At 43.9% G+C, this 26408-nt stretch overlaps 1 long non-coding RNA gene across 4 annotated transcripts in view; it reads left to right on the top strand.

Annotated features, from left to right (window-relative positions):
- Nucleotides 1-26408, top strand: part of LOC109490560 — a 124419-nt gene that overhangs the window by 41032 nt on the left and 56979 nt on the right. For 2 of the 4 annotated variants that reach the window (XR_004622130.1, XR_004622128.1), the window contains exons 3-4: nucleotides 7921-8059; nucleotides 9110-9207. This is a non-coding gene — a long non-coding RNA (uncharacterized LOC109490560). Of the gene's footprint in view, nucleotides 1-7920; nucleotides 8060-9109; nucleotides 9208-14841; nucleotides 15049-15074; nucleotides 17863-26408 lie in introns of those variants that run through there. The other 2 variants (XR_002143890.2, XR_004622129.1) reach the window with 2 other exon arrangements.

Below are 26408 nucleotides of genomic sequence, written 5' to 3'. Positions count from 1 at the left end.
CAAGCCCGCCCTGGGCGCCGCCGCCGCCGCCCGCGCGCGCTTGTGGAGAGGTTCGCGCACAGCTGCGCGCGTCCGCGCCGCGCGCCCGCGCGCCGAGGACTTCACCCCCAGGCTGGCCGCGGGTGCCGATTTTGATCTTCTTTACGGCTTTATGGTGCTGCGGGGCTGTGATCTTTGATCCGCAGCGCCGGCACCCGGGAATTCTGCTAGGCAGGGGCGGCCAGAATCACGTCAGGTCCGCGTGGGCGCCGGCCTTAGCGTCTCCTGGCTCCTGGGGGAGTCCACTGAGGCCCGAGGCCCGGCCCCTGGCCTTGCACTTCACGGCATCTTACGTAAGTGCAGAGCCATCTGTAGTCCCGCACCCCCTTTGTTTCAGTGGCTCCCTAAACAACCCTGTGACACGGAAAGGATAGGAAGGGCAGGCGCCGTTCAATCCATTTGACAGCCGAGGAAATCAAAGCTTATGTTTAGGTATTTTATCCGTTGGCACGAAAACAACCTGCTGTAACTTGTACGTAGAGGTACTTAGCTCTTGGGTAAATAAATTTGAGTGTTGGCATAGCCCGTTTTACCAACATCTTCCATTCTTCTGTGTTCACTGGGAAGACAAGTTAAAGAGGAAAAAAAGAGTCCCGGGGGTGCGTGGGGCGGGGGTGTTGGGGGAGGGAGAGTTTATATTAATATGTGTGAAATCGGCCCACTGTCTACACAGCTGTTACCTTTTGGTAGGCTTTAAAGGGACGCAGCTGAGCTTACAGTAAGACCAGTGTTCGCCGAGTAACTGGCCAGTCCTCAAATACACCAAGGGTGTCCTTGGATGCCTGCCACGGATGAGGGTCGCGCTGGTGCGGGGGACAAGGGCCGCGCCTGGAACGCTAGGCCTGCGTCTGTATCCTGAGGCTTCGGCCATTGCCAGTGACCCTGGGCAGTGTGACTGACATCACTCGGCTTCTTCTCACTTGGGGTTGCCGTGAGGTTCAAGATGAGAATGTACTTGGAGTTTCCTTAACTACCGTGGCCCGTGGAAAGGAGAGGCGGGGTTTCTTTTCCTTGGTCCTACAATGTCAGGGTGGGAAGCGAGAGACGTTGTCCACTTCAGGACGATCTGTGTCTCTTGTTTGCTCATCTAGGGTAAACCACGGAGAACACAGTTTCTATAGAGTCCGTAGGAACAAAAATGAGTTAATTCTCATGGAAATTCTGCCTTTAGACACAGCCCAAGGTTACAGGATCTTAGCTGCAAACAGAGCTAAGCCACTTGTAGGGCACTCTTCAGTTTGCCTACTTAGTTTTCGTTTTGATTTTTTTTTTTTTTTTGGAGGGGCTAGAGGGTTTGTCAAACTCTTTCCAGATTTTAAAATTAGTACATGATTTTGTAAAAACAAGTAAACTAAAATATAAACAGGAAAAACCCTTTATAATCCAACATATATATATACCAATAATGTTAGCATTTCAGGTATATTTCTTCCTAGGTACTTTAAAAATTCTTTTTAATGTAACTGAGACTCCAGTCTATGTTATTTATTTTTTTTATTATTTACCTTGCTTAATGTTATATCATTCTCCCATGTCACAAACTTTATAGTCACTTTCGTGAATATATTGTATTTTTTCAACACTGTTGGAAGTTTAGGGTGTTTCCATTTTTTGACTAAGCAATACGCCAGCGAATATCTTTGTGTATAAATATTTGACCATTTTATTTATTATCTCTTTAGCATGGATTTCCTGAAGTGGAATTTTAGGTCAAATAACATAAACATTTTCATGATGAGATCACATTGCCAAGTGGCAATTTCCATCAGTGCAGGGACTAGCTCTGTCCTCTTGACCACTCTATTGCCAGTGCCCGGCATGGAGTTGGTTAATGTGCAGTGTTGAAGGAACAGCTACACAGATGAATTTTCGTTTAAAACCAAAAATTATGTTTCATCCCAACTGGTTCTAACCAGGTGAAGCTAATAAAGGACCTTGAACCTTAAGGGACAACCCCCCTCGCCCCCGCCTCAGGAACTGACTGAAGACTCTTCTGACCAATGAGTAATGGGACTTGCTTAAACCCACTACCTCTCCAGAGTGCTGCTAGTTTTCAGTGCTTGATTAGAATAACCATCAGGCACTCCTCCTTCCTAGCACTGAAAACAAAACAAAACAAACCAAATCTTGACTTTTCCCCCTTTAGGGTACTGCTCTGCAAATGTCTCCAGTGGTGTGTGCTCCCTTGGCTGGTAAATTAGTAGACCCAGGTGTGATTTAGGAAAAAAAAAATACCTCAGGTGCTCTTGGCCTTTATTCTTTGACAAATGAGTATTGTCGAATTGAAATACATGAAATTTGTAGCAATCTACAATTTTTCTACCAGTTTCTAAGTGTGTTTCATTGTTCCTTTGCTAATATTGAATATTATAATTTTCATAACCTCTGTTACTTAGTGGATTAAGTTGTGAAAAAATTTTTTGCCCATTAAATGAGCTAGACTGAAACTTTTTTTTTAAAAAAAGGTTTATATATTTATTTTAGAGAAAGGGAGAGAGAGGTGGGGTGGGGTGGAGGGAGGGCAGAGTCGGAGAGGGAGAGAAAGTCTCAAGCAGACTCCGCACTGGGCACGGAGCCGGGCATAGGGCTTGGTTCCAGGACCCTGAGATCGTGACCTGAGCCGAAACCAAGAGTCGGATGCTTAACGGACTGAGCCACCCAGGCGCCTCTAGACTGAACCTTTTATTTTTTTATTTTTTTAAAGATTTTATTTATTTATTCGACAGAGAGAGAGACAGCCAGTGAGAGAGGGAACACAAGCAGGGGGAGTGGGAGAGGAAGAAGCAGGCTCACAGCGGAGGAGCCTGATGTGGGGCTCGATCCCAGAATGCTGGGATCACGCCCTGAGCCGAAGGCAGACGCTTAACCGCTGTGCCACCCAGGCACTCCGAGACTGAACCTTTTAATACAAGTGTTGTGATTCTCTATTTGTATTTTTATCTACTGAGATCTTAGTGATTTATCAGTTTATATGACCCTTTTATATACTAAGGATATTGCAGAGTGATTTCTTCATAATATTTTTATTTATTTATTTATTTTAAAGATTTTATTTCTTTATTCGACAGAGATAGAGACAGCCAGCGAGAGAGGGAACACAAGCAGGGGGAGTGGGAGAGGAAGAAGCAGGCTCATAGCAGAGGAGCCTGATGTGGGGCTCGATCCCATAACGCCGGGATCATGCCCTGAGCGGAAGGCAGACACCCAACTGCTGTGCCACGCAGGCGCCCCCGTCATAATATTGTTAAAGCGAAGCAGCACCAGGAAGATCCTGATGCAGCTCGTTATTTTGATGTATTAAATTTTTGAAGTAATTGTATGTTTAAATTACTTATTGCTGGAGGTGTTCTTAGGTGGAATGGGTGGTTTCTAGCCACTGGAATGATCTAAGTAGAGGCTGTTTGATCCCTTAGGGAGGAACTGAAACTTCTAAATGAGAGGTTGGACTAGTGATCTTTAAGTTCTCTTAAAACCTCGAGATTTTATGATCCTATCATTTGTCCAAGGATATAAAGCTAATAAGTTTTGGAGGTAGTTTTCTTTCTGTACTCTGTAAAATCAACCGGATCCAATGAGAATCAAAGGATGATTTCCTGAGTCTATTGCCTTTACGTATATTTTTCAGAAAAGCCCAGTTGAAGAGTGTGAATGTGCTTTGTGTTGAGCTGTATCCTGGCCCTTTAGGACTTTATTTACCAGAAATAAACATGCATTTTTGGGGCACCTAGCTGGCTCAGTTGGTAGAGCCTGTGACTCTTGATCTTGGGGTTGTAAGTTCAAGACCCATGTTGGGTGTAGAGATTACTTAAAAATAAAAACCTTTTATTTATTTATTTTTAAAGATTTTATTTATTTATTTGAGAGGGAGGGAGAGAGAGAGAGAGAGAGCGCACAAGAGCAGGGGGAGAGAGAAGCAGACTCTTCACTGAGCAGGGAGCCTGACACAGGACCTTGATCCCAGGATCGCTGGGACATGACCTGAGCCGAAGGCAGATGCTTAACCAACTGAGCCATCCAGGTGCTCCCCAAAATAAAAATCTTAAAGATAATAAATAAACAAGCATTTTTACCGAAAATTTTTGCATAAAGAACATTGATTTTGCAATCTAATTCAATTTTTGGTTTCTTCTTTGTAATACATATTTATTCCTTATTAAATAATCTTTATTATTGTAGATTATTATAAGCTTACATATATGTAACTATGCATGGTTGTATGTAAAAACCATGTATACTGTATTTTATTAATATGGGTTTTTTTTTTATGTGATTGCTTATGTAGTTTTCAGCTTTGTGACTACTTCCAGCATAAAAGTTAGCTCCACTGTGATGTCTATACAGATTTCTATTGCAGATGTCTGTGATTGTGGAGTCTTGACACAACATAAATGACATGGGTTTTATGTATGCATTTATTATACGATATGAGAGCTGTATATGTTCCGACAGCCCTTGTATTTCTCTTATTGGTGTGCTCGTTACTGTGTGAACGACATACTCACCAGTCTCCCCTACAGGCTACACGTTTTGGTGGGGAGGGAGCAAGTGAGACTCGATCCTTTTGTATCCCTAGCACTCAGTTTAGTGCTTGACATTCTACAAAATTTTTGTTGAATTGAATTAAATGTAATAAATCACTTGCAAAGACCAGACATGAAACTGCAAGAGGTCATGGATTGAGTTTGTTCTGAGACAGCTGACCAAGTGTGCTCAAGGCTGGTGCTAGGGGAATAGTTAGAGGAAGCTGAGTGATTTGAGTGCCTCCCAGGAGCTAGCACGAACCTGGCATCTCACAGGCTTTCCTGTATTTAATCCTCACAGCTTTACTGTTGAAGGGTTTTTTTGTTTTTATTGTTGTTTTTACAGAGAAGGTTTAGAAAGGTTTGGTTAACTTTGTCAATCCGTAAATGGTAGAACTGGCATTTTCTCCAAGCTTAGACTGGCTCGGAAGTACAGGCTCTCTTCTCGTGACCAGGATGCCTGCAGTAAGCAGCCCAGTCTTGACTGGGGCAGAGCTGGGGAGGAAAGGTGTGTTGGTTTAGAAAAGAACTTGGTTCCATCAACCTAGACGAATTTTGTCTTTGTATCTCTCCTCTCTCTACCCTTTGCATTTCTACATGCCCTCTGCTTCAGCTTTTCTCACCCTCTCAAGACCCAGGGCCCTCATGGTGCCCCCTTCCTTATGGTGCTCCCCTGGACCTTCTTTCCACACCAGCCACATACTCTCTTCTTCCCATCCAGTTATAGTCCTTCTTCTTCCATTTAATCTGGTAAACTCTTCTAGAAAAAGAATAGAATAATTGTTATAATGTTTCCTCTCCTGCCCATGTGTTTTGTTAAATACAGATGCTAGTTGTAGGGATTCTAAAGTTGAGAGGGAGGCATTTGGGCAGAAGGATATTTTGTCTCTTCAAATAAAACCATAGACTGCAGCCACTTACTGTCCTGCAGGGCACAAAGGGCCCTTAATCTCTGGGACAGTAGTAATAAGAGCCAACATTTCATTTGTTCAGTACATCCATGTGAAGGCCTACTGTGTACCACTGTTCTATGTGCTTAATGTAAATTAACTCTTTTATCCTCCTTACATCCCAATGAGGTAGGTGGTAATGTTGCCCTTACAGTTGGTGAGAGGAGAGTTGGGACCAGAGACTTGTAGGTTTGGCTCTGGAGCACTAAAACATTCAGCTCAGTTGTAGGCAGTGGGGAGGAAAGGGGAGAAGGGCAGGGAGAGGGAGGGTGGGAAAGAGGGTCACAGAAAAAGAGAAGTTTTTAACAGTGGCTTAGGAATTTGATTGGACATGAAACAAAAAATAAGGTTAGCCAGAACTGTTTTTGGAATCCATTAAAGAGGTAGTTTAGAGCAATTAGAATGGTGGAGGAATTAGCACCTGTGCCAAGGGGGCAGCCACAAATTGTTGGGGCCCAAAGGAGTGGGAACACCCCTGGGCAGGGCTCTGCCACTCTGCAGTTTATGAGAGGTAGGTGACTATTGGGTGGACCTCACTGAAGCCCAGCCAGCCAAGAGGGAGTGAAGAAGGCGTCTGCCAAGGGATATTGTAGGGGAAGGTTCCAGGCTGGGAGCGTGAGCCAGAGAGAGGGAGGAAATGAGCTTTTCCTGGTGGGTGGATTTCACCCAAATGGAAGTCCAAATATGGGCTTCCAAGAGCTGGAGGATTGCAGGAGGGGGCCTGGTGTGTCTGGGAATCTCAAAGCCAAGATCATTCCTAAGCTGTGTGGGGGTGGATTCCTGGGAAGGCTCCTCATCATTACAAAGTTCTAAGCTCTTACAGTTTCTCAAAAAGTGAATGTTTCTGGAAAAGACATTTAGCAGGTGTGAGAGAAACACATTCTTGGGTAAGTGGCTGAGGGTAGGCAGCCAGGTTCTCAGCAGTAGTCTGTGCTAGGGCAATCAGTCGATTGTTCTGGATTGTCTGGGACTATTCCAATTTTTGCACTGAAAATCTAGTCCCCCTTCAAAACACTCAAGATTCTGCTCATATTCTATCTCTTGATAGAGACCTTTCCTGATCATTGTCTGAAATAATATCCCACCCCAGTCCCAGTGGTCCCATCCTACCCCCTTATCCTGATAACACTTATGCCCTTGAAATCATCTTGTTTATTTGCTTACTGTCTCTTCTCCAAAACCAGAATATAAATTCCAGAAAGACAGGGATTTGGGTGTGTTCACTGTTCTCTTCCCAGCACATAGAACAAGACTGGGCACACGGAACATGCTCATTATACATTTGTTGAGTGAATGATCCCCTTTTAAGATTTCTAGTACTGTGCTCTGCTCTGGATGTACAAGGTTGAGCAAAACCAGAAATGGTCCTTGCACTCATGAAGCATGGAATTTAGTAAGAGAGAGAGAGACATTTATGACATATTTTCACATATACAAATAAAATTACAACTAGGTCGAAGAATAGATGAATAGGAGACTAAAGGTAAGGATCTTTGAGAAGGTATGTTGCCAGGTGGAGTCTGGGGCCATGAGCTAGTGAAAGCTTGCCCAAGGAAGTAATGATTGAGTTGAATTTGAAGGTTGGAGAAAAAATGCTTTCTTAGGAAGAGAGAACTGTGTGTGCAAAAGCCCTGGGGCACAATGGCGCAGGCTTGTTTTGGAGAACCACAGCCAGGCCCTGTGGCTGGCGTGCAGAAAGCAAGAGCACTTATGGTACCCTGTGAGGCCAGGCTGGAGAGGCAGGCACAGCCAGGCCACTTGGGGCCATGTGTACTGGAGGCCTTGCTGTAGATTTGCCAGTTTCTTCCTCAAAAATGATGGGAAATCATTGAAGGGTTTTAAGCAGGGTGTGTGTGCATGTGTGCATGCATTGTGTGTGTGTGTGTGTGTGTGTGTGTGATGATTAATCTTTTGTATTTTGAAGTGAGCATCCAGATGATTGTGAAGGTTCCTCCAGCCAGGCGGTTAAAGGGTTAAAAGTAGTCTGGGAGAGAATAATTAACATATTTATCATTATAAAAGATCGCTGTAGTCTTAATTCTTTTCTTCATCTGTCTTTTGATGGACTAAATTCCTGTGGCCTAAATAAGGGCAGAACAATGGGGGAATCAATTTTGTGGCCAAATAGTTTTTTGAGGAAGCTTTCTAGAACTTGGTACTTCATGAATCTGTGATTGTTTTCAAAGCACTCTTCTAGGCTCTGTGGGAAGAGAAAAAGGAAACCACATGAATGTTCTTCCCCCTTGGGGAGCTTAGATGTTTAATGACAGGTATGCAAATGAAAAAAGGCACAGGATAGACCCAGAAACAAGTTCTACAAGAACTGCTTCCTAGAGATACTGGGGCATGTGTTAATGTTCCACCTCCTGAGAACAAGGTCCACGTCTGAGTCATTTTCCTTCCTTCCACAGAAGTTCGAGAGTGCCTTGCCCGAGAGACGTGTCAAATGAATGAAGCGGAGTCTGGTTGCCTCAGCAGAGAAGAGCAATTACTCAATAAGCAAGTCAGCCTCTAGTGACACCTCCATTATAAAAAGTACTTCTAAAAAATGTAAGCTGCGTGACGACAGTTTTGTGTCCATTTTTTGATTGTTCACTGCTTTGTCCCTGGTGCCTGGTATATTGCCATTCAGTGATATTTGTTGAATACACGAATTTACTAGCTTAAGTGAGAAGCTCTGGAACGGTCAGAGGACTCAGTGAAGACTTGGTTAAGTACATTAATGGTCCCTCCATATGATGGGCTACTATTCAGCATCTAAAGAGTATGTCACTGGGGTGCGTGGCTAACTCAGTCAGTGGAGCATGTGGCTCGTGATCTTGGGGTTGTGAGTTCAAGCCCCCTGTTGGGTATAGAGAGTACTTAAAGTAAAATCTTAAAAAAAAAAATAATAAAGAGTATGTAAAAAGAAGGCTAAGAAGAAGGCTTACTGACTAGGCAGGATGGTGAAAGCACAGGCTTTGGAGGCCCACTGCCTGGAGTGGAAGCCCAGTTCTGCCCCTCACTAGCTGTGTGACCTTGGGAGAGCTATTTAACCTCTCTGTAATGCGATTTCCTCAGCTGTACAATGGGTATAATAATAGTACATACCTCAGAATTCTTATGAGAATTAATGAGCTGATACATAATGAGTTTTTATATAAAGTATGTAGGGCAGTGTTCGCTATGCGGTAAACACCCAGTGAGTATCAGTTCTAAGTGCTTTATGTATCGTGAGTCCTAATCCTCACAACAACTCTATGAAGCAGACACCAGTTTGAAAATAAAAAATATATTTTATTTTACTTAAAGATTTATTTATTTATTTGAGAGAGAGAGTGCATGCACACAAGTGGGGGTGGGGAGGAGCAGAGGTAGAGGGAGAGAGAATCCCAAGCAGACTCCCTGCTGAGCATGGAGCCCTATACAGGGCTCCATCCTATGACCCTGAGATCACCACCTGAGCTGAAACCAAGAGTCAGGTGCTTAACCAAGTGAGCCACCCAGGTGCCCTGATCTCCATATTTTAGTAAGTGATATAGTGATTTCTCTGAATATGATGGGTAGAAGTTGGACAATTTTGTGAAGAGGAATGACATGATCATATTTATGTTTTAACAGTATCACTGTGTCTGTTGTGTGGAAAACAGACTGAGGAGGCTGGAAGGATCAAGGCCAGAACCAAGAAGACTACTTAGGAAACTACAGCAAGAATCCAGGTAAGATATGATGTTGGTTTGTGTCAGGATGGTAGCAGCTGAGGTGGTGAAAAACTGTCTGTTTCAGGCTATCTTTTGAAGTTAGAACTCCATTTCAGGATTTGTTGGTGGAATGGATAGGAGGTGTGAAAAAAATGAGTCATGGATGACTACATGATTTTGGATCCAATCAACCAGAAGGATGGAATTGCCATTTACTGAATAAGGAAAGACCGCAGGAGAGCAGGGTTGAAATGTATAGTTGGAGATGCCTGTTTATCACCCAAGCTGAGATGATAAGTAGGCAGGTGGACATATGAGTCTGGAGTTCAGATGGGTTCTGGGATGGAGATAGGAATGCACACGTCCTCAGGCTACAGATGATATTAAAAATCATGCGCCTGGATAAGATCACCGAAGGAGTAAGTAGAGATGGAAAGCAGAAGTCCAAGGCTTGAACCCAATCTTCAGAGGTTGGGGAGATGAGGAGGAACCAGTAAAGACTGAGGTGGACCAGCCAGTGAGGCAGGAGGAAAACCAGGAGCGTGTCAGAATCCTGGCAGCCAACCAAAGACGAGATTCAATGTTTTACATATTCTAAAACTTAATCTCAGAAACATCCTTGTCAGTTGTTCCTGCAGCCTTGTCAGTGATGTCACAGGTGGACATCACACCCTGTGATGTCACAGGGCTCATACAGGTTGGGCCCAAGATGCTCAGTCTATAGCAGAAGTTGGATTAGAGACCAACTTGTCCGACTTTACGTCCACTGCCTTTTCCTTGTACCACACTTCTGCACCACCGTCCCCTCTTGGTTGGAAGAGGGAGACTTGCCACATCAATTTTACTGAGTTATTCCCCTCACCCTGAGAATGGTCTTTTCTAAACTAGTCATTCAACTTGTGTGCCCTGGTGCAAAAACCTGTTTGATATTCAGGTAAGAGCTCCTGCGACAAAAGACGACCGAAAAGGAAATAGGATAGGCAGCGCCATTGTCAACAGCTGAAGGATATGATAGAATTAGTGTGGCCTGCTTAGGGATTTCAATTTGGAATTCCCCAGCCACGTTGGAGTTGACAGATGTGACATGAGCCTGTGCTCAGGCTCACAGAGGGTCAGTTGTATAGAGGCGTGTGTGCACGCACACCTGTGCCTATGCGTGTGTGGATGCGGGTGTGTATGAGAGAGAGAGAGAAAGGAGCAAAATCTCTTGCCAACCTCATCAGCTCATTTCTGAGCTGACCCTGGGGTGCCTGGACCCGGTGAGCCCGCAGGACTCTATCGCAAGAAGCCTGAGGTCAGGCGGATGAGAAGTGACAGAGATGGCCCCACTATGGAGAGAGAGGGCAGGGACAGCGATACATTTTCTGCTTGTTCCCTGTCCTTATAGAGAGGAGGGTGAAAGCCATCCAGAAATTTAAATATGCTTTACCTACCCCACCTTCTTCCACCTGTTAGTGGCATGAACTTGGAACTGTGAAAACAGAGTTGGACAAAACTGTGAGGAATTCTGTGGGGGGCACTGAAATATCTGTAAGAGCTGTGGTGCTAAAAATCTGAATAAAAAAAAGTTCAAGATAGAATGGACCAGCAAATAGGCTGGTTGAAGCTAAACACATGGCAAGCTAGGAGAGAAGAGGATCGGGTAAGGAAGGGGTTACCTGAATTTTAGGGAGGTAGGTTGGGAGACAAGGCAACTCAGAAACAGGCTTTGACATGAGACCACAATCTGTGGGGTCAACACCAGTGGCCTCTGGTTGTTAGTAAACCTATTCCAGCTGAGACAGCACCCCCCAAATTTCCTGGGAGGGGAGACCAGGCTTTTTAAGGTGACATTGTTTCTTAGAGGGTAAGCAATTTTTTTTTTTTTAAATGAAGACTTAAATTGTTAGAACAGTTTTATGTTCGGTTTTAGAGGCAGCAAAATTGAGGGGTATGTACAGAGATTGCTCACATATGCCCTGTCCACACACATAGATAGCCTCCATCGTTATCAACATCCCCCCAGCAGAGTGGTGCGTTTGCTATAACTGACGAACCAGCACCTACACATCATATTCCCCAAGTCCGTAGTTTACATTAAACTGTCATTATGCATTTGTACTATCCCCTAGAGTGTGCGACACCAAGAGTGAACTCTAATGTAAATACTGGACCTTGGGTTAGCATTTTTAATCTTACAAAGATTTATAAGTAAATGTAGAAATGTTTAAGAGAATTATCAAACTCTTAATAGTTTTGTTAATTTGTGTACACTTAGTATTTTAAGTATTTGCAATATTTAAGGAAATTTGGCCCATGAGAGTAATGGTCATTTTTTGACCATTTAAAAAATGTAATTAAGAAATTGATTTAATTTTGTGATTTTAAATTAAAAAACATTCTAAAATTACTATCAGTATTGGAATATTTAAGAGACTGTAAGATTTATCATACTTTAAAGTTTATTTTATTAGACTTTAAGAGATTTTTAGACAATTGATGTATGTATAAAAGATTAAATATATCATGTTACATATTAATATGCAATATATTTATAACATTGTAACTATATTAAATATTAAATATGTATTATTTATATATTAAATATTAAAATATAAACATGGTTTAAAATGTTTGAGTTTCATAAACTAAATTTGTAAATGGAATCAAACATTAATTAAAAACCTCTTAAATGTGATTAACATTTGCTATATTCATAAAGATTAATAATATCTCTAAATTGAACTTAAAAGTTTAAGGAAGACCTAGATTTTTAAGTTTGTAACTTTAACGGTTTGAGGATTAAATTTTAAAAATCAAAGTAGCTCTGCGTAATCTTTTCTATGTAAAGAGACGGTCCTTGAGATTACCCAAAAAAATCTCAGTATTCTATCAAGGACCCTGCGGCAGCTCCTGGGTGTCTAGTCCTTCCATGCGTTCAGTAACTCTTACTTCCAGCTAGCTTGCCCTTGGAGGACAGCTGGCTAAGGCAGGACCCCACGGGGGAAGCGGAGAGCCTTGGTGTCTGGGAGCCCAGGAGGTAGGGTAGCTCCATCTACTCCCTTTCTCCTCAGGGGCATGTTGATCTTGCATCCTGGAAACTGGGCAAAAGGGCTGAGAGCTACAACACAGCAGGGAAAGCAAACTTCGAGAGTAGATGACAGAGTCAGAGGCAACTCTAGAAACAATAAAGGAAACAAAGATGGTAGAAGCTGTGAACCCATGTTTAGGATAGGACTGTGATTTATCATGAAATCAGCATGGTCACTGTCTCATTTTCTAGATAAGGAAACTGCAACTCAGAGAGGTTAATGACTCACCAAGATCTCATGGCTAGGCAGAGGTAGAGATGAGACTGGGGAATGGATCCTCTAACAACTCCTAATTCAGAATTCTTTTCAGAGCATTTCTTGGTATCAGTGCAGGGTAGGTAAGTGGTTTGGGGGGTCAACATCAAGTCAGAGCACAGGTTGGTGGTTGAGGTTTTACAATTTGTCTGAAGGGCTACAGCCTGATGTCCAAGGCTTTGGATAGAAATTAATTGTTAAATACACTCACCTACTCTCTGTAGGCTTTTAAGTTTCGCCTGTATCCTGGGCCTGAGTCCTGGGCCTTTCAAAGCAGCCCAGTTCTGAAGGGAATGTCCTCAGGACTAAGATGTCTTATCCTGGTAGAGGTCTTAGGAGGAGTACCCCTTTGAGGCCCTCTCTGAGGTCCTGTGCAAAATGCCAGGGTGGCAGCGTCCAGCTGGGATAGGTCCAGGTGGGAAGAGGAGTGGGAATGGTTGGGGGAATGGGCCTGGTGGGGAATGAGGGGCAAATCCGTGTACCCTGGAAAATGGAAGGTTTCTGAATAAGGGCAGGCATAGAGGATCTGATTTAGCAAGGCTCCCCCTGAAGGTAAAGAAAGGAGGAGAAGCTCAAAGGAGGTGCCCTTGAATTTCATCCTCCAGCCAGCTCTCCCTGGAAGGAGCTTCTGAGCTTCTGAGGGATTTCCCTGAGGTGGGCTGAGGAAGCTGGGTGAGTGAACATTTCTAGGGAAGAAAGGTAGTGGTACCATCGAGGATTGTGTGAAGTACAAAGAGTCCCTCCTTGTGCATGTTCTTTGCATGGCCGTTACCATATCTACCATGTTTAATAACATGCTTTGCAACTAGGCAGCTTTGGACACCTTTTGCAATAACCTCTCTAGGGAGACAGAGCAGGTAGCAGTATTCCTGTTTTATGACTAGGGAATCTAAAGCCACAAAAGGTTAAAAACATGACTAATAGAGGAAAAATCTAGGAAGAGGTAGGGGTGATTTCTGAATTCAAACCCAGTGACCCTACCCCCTTCTTCCATTCTTCCTCTTTTCCTTCTCTTTTTAAGTTTAAAGGTTTTATTAGTTTTTCTTCTTTATGGAGGCAATATATGATCCTTGTTGAATGTTATTAAATATATTAAGATAGAATAAAACATAGGTAAAATTTGAAAAAAGAAAAAATTATAATTCTTCCAGTTAGAGATGATCACTGTTAACACTTTGGTGTATGTCATTTTACATTCTTTTCTATGCATAAAATAGATATCATTATCAATATGGCCTCATACTAATAATTTCTATAACGTGCTTTTTTCTCCTTTGTTCCCTTTTTTTGCATTGACCCAAAGAGGGGGAAGAAAAGAGCCTTCAGACTAAACTCTTTTTTAAAAAATTTATTTTAGAGATAGATAGAGGAGGAGAGGAAGAAGGACAAGCTGACTCCACACTGAGTATAGAGCCTGACTTGGGGCTCGATCCTAGGACCCTGAGATCATGACCTGAACTGAAATCAAGATTTGGATGCTCAACCAACTGAGCCACCCAGGTGGCACCCTTAGACTAAACTAAACTCTTAAAAGTTTTTTTGGAGTGGGGGCACCTGTGTGGCTCAGTCCGTTAAGTGTCTGCCTTTGGCTCAGGTCATTATCCTGGAGTCCTGTGTTGGGTTCTGTGCTCAGCAAGGAGTCTGCTTCTCCCTCTCCTGCTACATCCCCCCTCCACCTGCTCACACATTCTCTTTCTCAAATAAAAAATAAAATCTTCTTTAAAAAGTACGTAATAGAAAAAGTAAAACTAGTACTACAACTCTTACATCAAGAAATATTTGCCATGTTCATCCTACCCTACATTTGATTCCACCCCAGAGGCAACTGCTTCTAAATCTTAAAACTTTCTAAATAACAAGCTTATAATGCTATTTGTTAGTGTTTCAGGTTTAGATATTATACATTGACTTCCTCTGTGTAAGATGATGGTTTGGTTTCTTACATTTGTGTCCCCCATGTCTCTCACTCTTCCTTTCCTCCCTTTCTCCAAATATGGTCATAACACTGTTTGCTAATGTGGATTAAATGAGTATTCTGTGATCACATTTCTACAAGTATGTAAATATTGGGTACTGAGCCATATAGAGTACTAGGAATGTGCTTTCTATTTTATCGAACTCTTTGCCCCTGGAGTTAATACTTGACTTATTTTTGTTTTAATTTGCATAGTTGCTTGGTTTTCTATACCAAGCTCTTTCACATAACTGTTAATCACATCTTGATCTAATCTTGATCTATGTACAAACATTATTATTATTATTTTATTTTGTTTTATTTTTCCGAGAGAGCCCTCCTAAGAGCCTCCTGTCTCCCTTCCCCTACCAGGACTGGTGGCTCTCCAGGACTGCTACGTGTTTTCCTCATCATCACCCTGGAACTTTCCTCCACCTCTCTCCTCAATTGAATCCCCTAATTTGGGCTCCTGTGTCTTATGTCTTGGTTTACTCTCTTAGTTTTATAAGGAGTGGCCTGAGACTGCCAATGTGCTTTTTACCCTGCTACATATAAACCTCACCCTTTTAATGGGTGAAGAAATTAATGTTGGTGTTTGTTCTCAGCTCAGAATAAACCAGGAAGAGGAATCCATCCCATGCGGAGTCCAACAATTACTGCTCCAGAATTAGTCAAATTTGTTTTCTTTCTGGATTCAACAAGCTTGTTGTAATTAAAAACTTTGATTTTCGTCGACCTTAATCACAACGCAATAGGAAAAAAAAAAAGAAGAGAAACCTTTCTGAAAATCCAAGCTGTGATTCTTGAAGGACAGAACAGCATAAAGTTTGCTCCATTTAAAGAAAAGGAGGACTTGAACTGAGCATCTTCAGCCCACCCACAGTCTCCCTGCTTGGAGACTCTAGCAGGCAATGTGCAGATTGTCACATGTGCCTGCCTGGCCTGGCTCTCTCCCAGATTTCTGCCCTGTATGTGGCCTGTGGGCTCTCAGATGTGGTTCGATGCTTCATTTGCCACATTTTTTTTTTCAGCACAAAATACAAGCCTTGGACAGGTGCTGGGGATGTAGTGACTTCTGAAATTGTTTCCCAGAAGGCAGTGACTCATCACAGGAAACCCCTTTGTTTTCTCTCTGACCTTCCCTCGGCTTCCTGCTTCACCCATCTGTGCGTGAGTTTTCACATTCCTCACCAACAGACAACAACTTACCTCTAGGTTTAGTCAAGAGTGGTAAATGGAGATAGTTCTGGGAGTAAGTTGGGATCACCTTTCCCAACAGCAGTGCCCATGATGGCAGCAGGCTTGTTCTCAATGCCTTGGCCTCTCCCCATTGAGGTAGGGGTCAGTTTCCATTCCATGACTCCTGGAAAATCCCTTTTCCTATGTCCCTAACCAGATGGATTGTCACATTGCCAAAGAGGTAGATTTGCTGTCCTAGCCCTTGCTCTAATCAAGGAGTGCTTTTGCAGAACTCCCTTTCTGGAAAATATACATCATTATACATCTAGTAGCCGGTGTTCAATTATTTTTAATTGACGTGTGTTAAATCAAAGAAGATGTTGATGGTTGTTGACCCACAGTCCTTCTTCAGGTACAGCCAAGGTCTTCAATGCATAAATGTTGAAGTGAGTCATACAACTCAGATTCCTACATGTTTAGAGTTAGAAAGGGGCTTAGAGGTTATCCAGTCTTGCTTTTTCATTTTATAGCCAAGAATCTTGAAGCCCCATCAAGTTACTTTCTCATGGTCACCCAGTCAGGTCCTGGCCCTTCTGAGGCTGTCTGTATACTCATGCCCACCTCTGCACTGCTCTCCAGTTGCACTGCAGTCCCACTTCCGGCTGCACCTCTTCTTGGCTCTCTGCACCTCAGGGTGGAGCCTCAGGCTGGCAAAAACCCTTCCACGAGGTCTCACCCCTCCTCTGTCACTGCTTTCCCTGAAGTCCCTCTGTGGCCAGGCTTCTCTCCAGACTGCAGGCAAATTCAGACTGTTGACTTTGCTTTTCTTTGACTGAGAACCCATGACTTCCCATGAAGAGTGTATTTCAAAGTAATTCTTCAAAAATTTAATAGCAAAATACTCACTAAGAAAATTTGAAGAAGACACAAGTGTGTGTGTGCGTGTTTTTAACTTTTTTGGTGTTTTCTTTGGACATTTCCCCACTAGACCCCTCCCTTCCAAGGAATAGGTTTGTTGGTGGTTTTATTGTAGTCATCACCTTATTCATTCAATTTTGTATCCTGCTATTTTCCATTTGTGTTCTTTTCATATAACTCTATTATGACAGAAGGATTGGGAGCAAATACTGGTCTGCTTTTTTGTGAAACCTTCTGTTAGAACACTGTCACCTATTTAGAAAAATAGGTTCTCTACTTTTTAGTAGGACAAACAATAATGTGCATGTCCAGGACACATTTGGGAGGGGCGACAGGAGACACGTTCCATATATCTCCTAAATCTTCCCATCTTCCTCAATACCCCGTATGGGGCAGCTGGGGTTGCATTCTCTGTCACTGTCAATGGGGCATTGTGCTTCCTGATAATCTATGAACCAGAACTCTTCCTTTGCCACCATATCCACAGTCATGTCTTCTGGTCTCCATGGTGGTAACAGCTTGGCCCCAACCACCATGTTGACCTATTTGCCATCTCTGATCTCTTGTTCATTGTGAAGGAATCTGTTATAAAATAACCAACTGTGAAGTCTGCACACCCTACAAGTTGTGAGAGCAGGAACCAAGTCTTCTTATTAGTCTTTGGCATGTTTCTGTATCCCTAGTATGAAGTCTAGCATACAGAAGACACCTAAGAAATGTTCGGTGAGTGAATGAGTGGATAACTCATTGTGACTACAGAATAGTCTTCCTTTTTTGACTCTAAAAGCAAAACCACAACTGTGATGAGAACATCCTTGCCAGAGTATTTCCTACCACAAGCAAAGAAACAAACTGAATCAGAAATTGAAAGTCAGGAAGGCTGAGAAGCATCTTGGGTAGGAATGATGGTTCCTGGTTTCTCTGGTTCTTTCTTCTTAACTCCTCACAGCCCACAGAACCTAGATATTACAAAATCCTTTTTATCATTTAAGAATTGTAAATGCCTCATTTTTCTTTGTTACCCTCCTTAATTTCGAAGCAAAAAAAGGTTTATTTCCCAAGATAGGAACAGCAAACTCCACTCGAGGGGAAAGCCCAAATCTTCATAAATTTCCCTTAACACCTCAAAATCGTAGTTACGGGCTAACCTTGCTTGTGATGTGAAATTGCTTCTCAGTGGAAGACTACTTAGCGGTAAGAAGGAATGAACAACATGATAAAAACAACAATGTGAATGAATTTCAAAATAATTTTGCTGAGTGAAAGAAATCAGAGCAAACAGTATATAGTGTATGATTCCACTTTTACAAAATTCTAGAAAATGCAAACTAATCTGTCGTGACAGAAAGTGGTTGCCTTGTAGGTGGGAAGGGGAGAAGTAGGAGGCAGGGGTTATAAAAGGGCAACAGAAAACTTTGGGTTGTGATGGGCATGCTCATTATTATTATGATTGTGGTAATGGTTTCACAAGTATATATGCATGTCAAAGCTGGTTGAGTTATTCATTGTAAATATGCAAATTATATTGGATGTCATTTACACACCAATAAAGCTGTTTTTAGAATTGTTGCAAGGAAATGGAGTCCTACTCCCCACCCTGTATTTCCTACCTCACTTTCCAACTTCCTCCTGCTAAAAGGTGATCACACCCAATTTTGTTCCTACCTCGCAATCAGTCCTTTGTTATGGCAGACACTGAGATTTCTTTGCTTCTTCTGGAAGTATTTAAACTGGGTCACCATTTCCTCCCACTTAATTCCCAGGCCCTCCTGAATGCTGTAGAGAAGCTTGCTCTCTTCTGTCTGTAGACATTTAGGGACAGCCCCCCTCCTGGCTCCAGTGACAGGTTTTTGAATAAACAGCAGCGGATTGTGTAGCTGGTACTTGCATGACTGCAAGCCTGGGTGGCCATGACTTACCAGCCCTACTGATAACAATTCTCAGACCTTTCACATATTCTGAGGATGCTTTTCAAAATACCCATCGGTTCTACACAGCATGGCCCAGGACAGTGACCTGCCCATTTGCCTGTTCCTTCTCACACGGTTCCTTCATTGCTCTCCAAGGTGCTTTAAGGTTAGGTAGCTCCAGATTAGAAGTGAGAAGTGCAGACAGATCTCCTCCTGAGGAAGTCAGCATTATTCTAATGTTAGAGATATTTCTGGAACCTAAGGAAGAATTGGGAATGAGTCCCTGGAATATACAGAGGGGGGCATCGCTGACCTGCTGAGATGCTGCCTGTTCTCCCATCTTGCATAGACCAGAGGTTCAGGGTTTAGGTGGTGAAGTAAGTAGCAAAGGCCTCACGTTAGAACAGGGCTACTCACATCTGTGCTGGTCTGGGAATAAGGTAAGAAGTTGAGAGCAAGTGTTGGGAAACTTTTACAGCGACATGCTAGCATAATTTTATACTTGTTGGATCTAAGAACAAAAGAAGTTGGGCTTACATTTGCATGTCTTTTACTTTAAACTCCTTTTTAGTAATTTTATTTTACAAAAGTTGAAGTTCATAATGGATTGGGAAAAAAATGAACTGGCTCTTCACTACAGATCTTTTGAGAAGCATTAAGCTAGTTTCTTGGCCTCTGAACGGGAGTTCTGGGCACAAAGACATGGTAGATGACCTATGGAGACGTGGACAATGCCAGGGAGAAGGGGAGCAAGGAGTCACCCTTTGTCTCTAGTACCTTCTCCTTGGCCAGAATACGTGCATCCTTGGGGAAGCATTGCACCAAGAATAACTGCACTTGAGACAAAATTGGAGGGGACTGCAATTAGAGGAGGGGCAGGGAAAACTGGTTATCACCTGGAACTCCAGCCTTAGGGGACTGTCCTTCACAATGGACCTTAGGGGCAGATGGAGGAAGTAGCTGAGAAATAAGGACTTGAGGGGAACCATAGCTCACACCTCACTAGTCCGGAATGAGCTGAAATTGGGAGTCCGTCTTAAGAGAAATTGCTACATTTAAGATGCTTATATAACCTGGAGGAGGAGGAAAGAGGCTGGCAATCGCTGCCCTGTAATACAGGCAAATACACTGACATAGTTCTCTGGAGTCATTGAGTAGAGGAATCATCTCTGTAGAAGACAAGAGAGGGAACAGCACACTGGGCAGAAAAGTTTTAATCAAAAGAGGTGGGCTCAGAAAAGGGCTGAGTATAAAATGGCCTCATTATCTATCTTAAAATGGGGAGATGCAAGTCACTGAGAGGCATCAAGAAGGGCCTGTACTTGAAGTCTTCACCATCATATTTCAGGGCTGTCTCTGCTGGGCCCTGCTCTGTTTCTGTAGTGAATCATGGTGGGAGGTGATATTCAGGTTCCCAGGGGACGTGAGACTACTGCCCTGCTTGTCCTTGAAGCAGTCAGCTGGCAACCCCCTCATGCTCCCATATCCTGGAGAGGTGGTGGGACAGAGAAGAGAGCTTCCTCTTTGTTGCCTCTTCCGTGACCCAGTCTGCCCTCGTCCCTATTGCTGGCGATGATGTACTCCTTCACTGAGAGGAGAGAATCAGGTTGGGTGGGTTCCTGCTCTTTAATATGAGAAAAGCTTTTGTGTCGTAGCTTTGGAAAAGAAAGGAAACACCCAGCCCTCTTGTTTTTTTGTTAAATTAGAGGGTGCTTTCTGCCTTGTAAATTCTCCTGAAATATATGTTGGCTTCGACTTGGTGATGATGCAGGCATGTCTGAGTGTGCCTGCTATGTGGCAATGCATTCCTTCTAGTCCCAAGTGTTGGGGTGCAGGGAAAGCTGACATTTGACCTCGGATCTCATGTTGGTTGGCGCCACACCAGGAGGAGGGGCTTGCAGCATGGTGGGCTACTGGAAAGCAGAAGCAGGGTTGAAAACTTGGCGACCTTTCCTCTTGTGGCAAATGCAAGTTAGTGACGATGCAGTCATAGTTACTTACTTTGAGGGATGCTTTGCAATGTCTGTGCCCAATTGCAAGTTTTAAAGGGAATGACAAAGGAGGGGAGGAGTAACATGAAGGCTGTTACCAGATAGTGCGATAGTAACTTATAAAGCCAAGCTGGTACCCACTGGGGATGAAGTGACTGCCTCCCTTGATCAGGGAGACCAGGCTGCGGTTCTAAGTCTTTACCTCTCCCAGTTTCCTGCCCTGAAATACTCAGGGACAGACTGAAATAAAATTCAACCCACAGCCACTGGCTCCCAAAATTTATCATCTGTTTGGCTAACAAGACTGGTCCAATATGAAACAATGTTAATAAGCATTGGACTGTGGCAAAGATTACAGCTAATACAGGTGTTTCAAGACAGAGGGATGGGTGTGAGTCTGAGGACTCAGAAAAGGCTCCTGGAAAAGTGGGGCTTGGACTGGCACTGAGTCCTTCCTTCCTTTGGAATGGGGTTTGAGTTCTGGACTTAAGGTTGGGGGAGTATGTAAGCTCTTTGGACCACAAGATGGGGAAGAGAGCAACTACATCCCATGCTTTCTATGAGCATTAAATCCTAGCTAAATATGTGCTTAGTAATGTTCCCTCCCTTCCTTCATTTCCATGGCTGCATGGAGTTCCTTCTGGGATGAATTCCTGGGAATGGCTCACCAATTTGGATGCAGAGCTTAGATGTGCAAGGTTGTGATCTCCCTGTGGGCAGAGTAGCAGGAGTCAGGAGCAGCTTTCCCTCACTATGTCCCAGTTCCCCTGCTGTGCTAAGTATGTCTCTCTTCAGCTGGGAACTCAGGCAGAGCTTGTACCAAGAGAGATACTTTGCCCAAGTACTCACTTGGCTAAAAATACCAGAGTTCTCAATATTCGTGTTATGATTCATATTAATCAAGTTCTTGAGCAGTACAGCTTCCTTCCTAGCCTCTCCTGATTTAGAAACATTTCCCCATTCTACTATACACAAAATAGGAAGTTCAAAAATCCTAGCTCTGCACCAGAGTGCAGTTCATTCTGGAAAAAGAGGCCTAGGAATATAATGCCTTAAAAATTTTTTTAATCAATAAGAAATTGGTCATAGATAGGAAGTATAGCACGATGGAGAAGAGCCCAGGCTCTGCACTTGCTTCCTAGCTCTGCCACTTGACTAGCTACGTGAGTTTGGGTAAATTATTTAACCTCTTGGTGCCTCCGTTTACCCATCTGTTAAATGGGAAAATAATTGTGCACATCTCTTAGGGTTGCCACGATAAGTAAATGAGTTGAGATTTATGTAGAGCACTTAGAGCAGTAAGTGGTTGGTGTAAATAGTAAAATGTGTTGGCCATAATTAATATTATTATGTCCTAGTGAAATGGGGAGAAGGAAGGTTTCAGGCCTTGAGGGATGCTGTGCCCTAAAGAAGAGGGCACCAAAAGAGCCAGCACTCATGGAGCCCGCTGACAACGGGAGGGGTAGAAAAGAATAGGAGATAGGAACCCAAGCGCCAAATCCTAATGCGATGACCCAGGTTCTATGACTGGCATTGAAATTGCCATCAGAGAGCCCATTGGAATTTGACAATCTCTGTTCTAGATTCTGGAATTCTTGGATACAGTCTCTCTGCCAGCCTGGCCCAAGACTTGTTTTGGTGAGAGTGAAGTACTAAAATAGGACTGAGTCAATAACAGGTCCTTTGTTCTGTCTCCTGGACCTCTGGGTGCCACCGTATGGACATGTCCAGCTTGGCTGGCAGCTGGCATCTTAAGGGTTCAGGTTGTTATCAGATGGACACTCACTAAACAGAGTCCCTCCCGATCTGCTGGTGTGTGCAGCAGCGCACGTAGGCCCACATACCTCATATCTCTGCCTGGGCAATTACATCCCAGCCACCCTGCCCCATTCCAAGGCAGCCGGAGCCAGCTGGGACGCAGCGCCTGGGGAGGGAGCCAGGTGTTTTTCCCCTTTCATCCTTTTTGATTCCATAGGCATTTTCTTCTAAGCTTGGGCTCTAACTGCCTTGTCCAACATGGAAAAACAAATCCAAAAGGCAGGAACTGAGCTGGGTCTGCTCATGGTGCTTCATTTTGCTGTTCTGAAGTGAAGCCAAAAATCACAGCCTCTCTCCTCCAGGACAGAAAACCTAGAAGCAGCTTGTCCTTTCCCCAGCTGCTGCCTGCCCAGGGAGGGTACTGCATATATCTACATGTGAGTGGTTCACTGTCTGGTCTGATGTGCAGGTCTCTAAGTACTAGTGTGGGTTTCAGAATCCAAGTGTATAAAGTACATGTCTGGGCATGGTCTTTTAGCCAGGCTCCAGGCTTTGCAACCCACCCAGCTGGTCCCCAAAGCTGGCCTCTTGCATCATAAGTGATCCCACGCAGTCCTGATGACATATGGTTTATGACAATTCACCCTGGTTTGAGAAATCTCCCTGCTAATGTTCTTTTATCTCAGCAGAGAGAACCATGTTTCAATACTAACAATTGGTGCCATTTATTGAACACACGCTATGCCCCTGGCAGCTTGCTCAGCTTAGGTGCTTTACATAGTGATTTCCCGAGGTCATCCTGCCAGCACTCCAACAGAGATAGTGTGATCAGTTCTGCCTTACACACGAGGACCCTGGGACACGGTGATGTCAGGTAACTTGCTCAAGGCCACCCAGGTAGGAGGCGGTAACACCAGTATTTGAACCAGGCAGTCTGGTCCGGAGCATGTTCTTACCCACCATAGTGCCCACCGCTGTGGAAGCTCTCTGCTTATACATCTCCAAGGATTAAATCGATGCCTGAGATTAATCATCCTCATTGTTCTCATTAGTTTTATCAGCCAGTGGGGCACAGAAGCATCTACCTGGTTGATACTTTGGGTTAATTTGCTATATCCTTGATGTTAGGGATAATAATGAAAAAAATTAAGTTATTTCCTTATTGATTTCTACCACTTTGATTCAACAAATATTTAGTGAGCATTTACTTTGGGCCCGACATTATATTAGACCTGGCAAAGAGGGCTGTTACGGTGTACTTGCTTTCAAAGAACCACACTCCAGAAAGATAAATAATCTTAAATTTCCCAGGCCATCTGAGATGGGCCCTGCCTTCCACTTTAGTCTCATTGCTTTGCATCCCCTGCCTTTGTGTCCTTTTGTTTGTTGAGCTTCCTACCACCTCAGAGCCTTTGCACCTTCTGTCAGCCTGAACTACTCCATACCTTTGCCGCGTTAACTCCTCCTCATCCTTCAGGTCTCATTTGAAACTGCTCTTCTTTCAGGGATTCTCTCACAGTCCTATAGATTACGTCGGGATCCCCCTCTTACATCTTATCGTAGCTCCCTCTGCCTTTGATGTTAACCATACTACTCCTAGCACACAATAGGTGCTCACTAAATACTCCGAAGGGAGCAAAGATTATAAACAATTTCTTGGAGCAAAAACTGGAATGTGTTAGTCCCCAGTTCTCCAAGAATCAGACATCAACACAGGATTAAACATGCCAGGATTTTATTAGGGCGAAACCATTTGAAAAAAAAAATGGGGTGGGGGAGGAAGCTGGGAGGGTCTTCAGACTGTGATGCAAGTCTGATCCTAGAGTGAAGAAGGGAAGACAGGAAGGTGGGGAGGACCATCATATACATTCTGGTGCACTCTGGGGAAAGTTCCCCGAGGCCAGCCAAAGTTGAAAGGCAGAGGAGGGCTGTCTCCCAGGAACAGCTACTTCTGGAAGCCCCGCCCCTTTCCCCGATTGGCTGGGGGCGCAATGGGAGGCGTGGTCCAGCAGTGGGGCGTGGCATTCAGAGGCCCCTGCGGTGCTGCCCAAGAAGCTCCCTGTTCCCGGAGGGGCAAGCCTGGGGGGCTCGTTCTCCTGGCGGCCAGGGAGTAGTTCAGAGGCAGGACATCTAGTTGATAGAGAGGACAGAGATGACTGAAGGTATGGCTTTCGCAAGAGGGTGGGAAATCTTGATTTTGAGGCTCAGCAAGTATTTATTGGATGCACACTATTCTTTGACACTGAGGAAGACACAGTAGGATTGGCTGTACGTGGGCTTTCCTCAAAAAGATTTAAGCTAGTTAAGAGACAAAGTAAACTCAAACGCATGCTCCTGAACCTCAGCTTTCTCGCTTCTAAAATGAAGGTAACTGCGTCTACCCGGTGTGACGTGTGACAGGTAGACCCAGTGGCTTCCATGACTAGGGGAGGCGTTCAACAGATAAGATAAGAATGAATTTAAATAATAACGATTCCTTGTCTGCCTCAGATTTTCAGCTTTTCTGGTCACTTCAACAGGGCTGATAGTTTTCTAAGTTTTCGAAGAAACTTTTGGCTTGGGATGTCTGCTTTCCATGTAATTACTCTCATCAGCTGTCCCCTGAGGCTTTTTCTTGAAGAACATTTCAAGCAGAAGAACCGCGGTTTACATATGCGATCAGCACCAAGGGAAGATTTAGTGTCGAGTTACTAGAGTTACTACGTTGAAGGAAACCTCCAGGAAGATAGTCCCTGGTGTGTGCTTGGCCCAGTGAGCTCACTTCGGGGGATGGTTCCTTAACTCTTAACCCCAAGGCAGTGTTCAGTTTGATCTCTGTTAAGTACAGTCTTTGGGACATTGCTTAATCACGTTCTTTCTGTCGGTGAAGGCTGTGGATCCCTGAGGGAACTCGAGATGTGAGGTGGGATGGACCTCCTCCCTTTTCCTCGCTGCCAAATTAAAGGAGTGGTCTGCTTTCGTCTTTCCCCACCCCCAACAGCCTTCTTATACATTCCTCTTTCAGTACATTTCCCTCCTTCAGCGCTGCCCCCAAATTAATCTTATCTTGGTTTCACTTGTTGAACTGGCCTGTGCTTTCTAGGAATTGGTTTTAATTCACAACTATTTCCGGAACAACTAAGCAGTAGATGCGGATACTGTGCCTCAGTATCCTCCCACATACGATGAGGAGAATAGACTGGCTAAGGAGTTAGATATGTACATGAAATGTGAACTACTTGAAAAAAAAGTATCACGGGAATAGAGAAGAAACAGGTTTTCTGGGTGAGGAGGCAGCATTTGATCCAGGACTCACTGTTAATTGTTGAGAAAGGGGTGAAGGAGACTCCGTTCTGATGAAGTAGCCTGAGCAACAGCAAGGTGTGTTTGCCCTGCTCCAGGAAGACCAGGTAGTTTGTGAGGCTGGAAGATAGGGAAGGGTCCAAGGACCGGTGAGAAGAAAGAAGTGGGATGGGGAGTAAGCTATGGCAGTGCTTGAAAAGCTTATTCAGAAACATCATAGGTCAAGGAGAGCCATTGATGGTTTAGAAGCAGGGGAAAAGTTTGAACTATTTAGGAAAAAATGTCTAGGTGAAAGACAAAACCAAGGCAGAGTAATACAATAATTTTGGTGACAGAGAATCATTTCCGTAGCAATGAAAATGAGAGGGCAGATCTGAGAGATCAAATGATGTGGGATTAGAGAAGAGGGCTTTGAAGGTTTCAAGCCCATGTATACTGGGGTCAGGGCTGGGGGAGGCTGCCACTGAGAAGGGGAACTGAGGAGGAGGTATCTGCTAGGTTGGGAATGGGGGTCTTCACAGTAGATCATGTTGCATTGGAGGGGCTGACAGGATGTGCCTCTGGATATGATATAGGAAATTCAGCTCTGGAGCTCAAGAATGTGGTCAGAGCTGAAGATGAAGGCTTGGGAGACATCATCACGGGGGTAGTAGCTGGAATGGCAAATTGTTTCACTTCCTCAATCACCTAAAGAAAGGCATGGGTTTCCAGTTGCATTGGTGAGGGCAGGTGGAGAGATGTTTTCTGGTGCCTGGATGGCTAGTCCTGATCCCCCCCAAACAGTCCTTGGATCTTTGAGATTCCAAGAAAGGAGTACATTAGTCTTATCTTCCTTCACTTAGCACAGCTTCGTCTCTTCTCCCTCAGTTGTCCACTTCTAATTCTGCAAACAACAGCTGGA

This window comes from Ailuropoda melanoleuca, chromosome 20 (assembly GCF_002007445.2).
Source record: "Ailuropoda melanoleuca isolate Jingjing chromosome 20, ASM200744v2, whole genome shotgun sequence".
NCBI classification, from domain to species: Eukaryota; Metazoa; Chordata; class Mammalia; order Carnivora; family Ursidae; genus Ailuropoda; species Ailuropoda melanoleuca.
The sequence above is the reverse complement of the archived record's forward strand: the minus strand, read 5'-3'. Positions and strand labels throughout refer to the sequence as shown.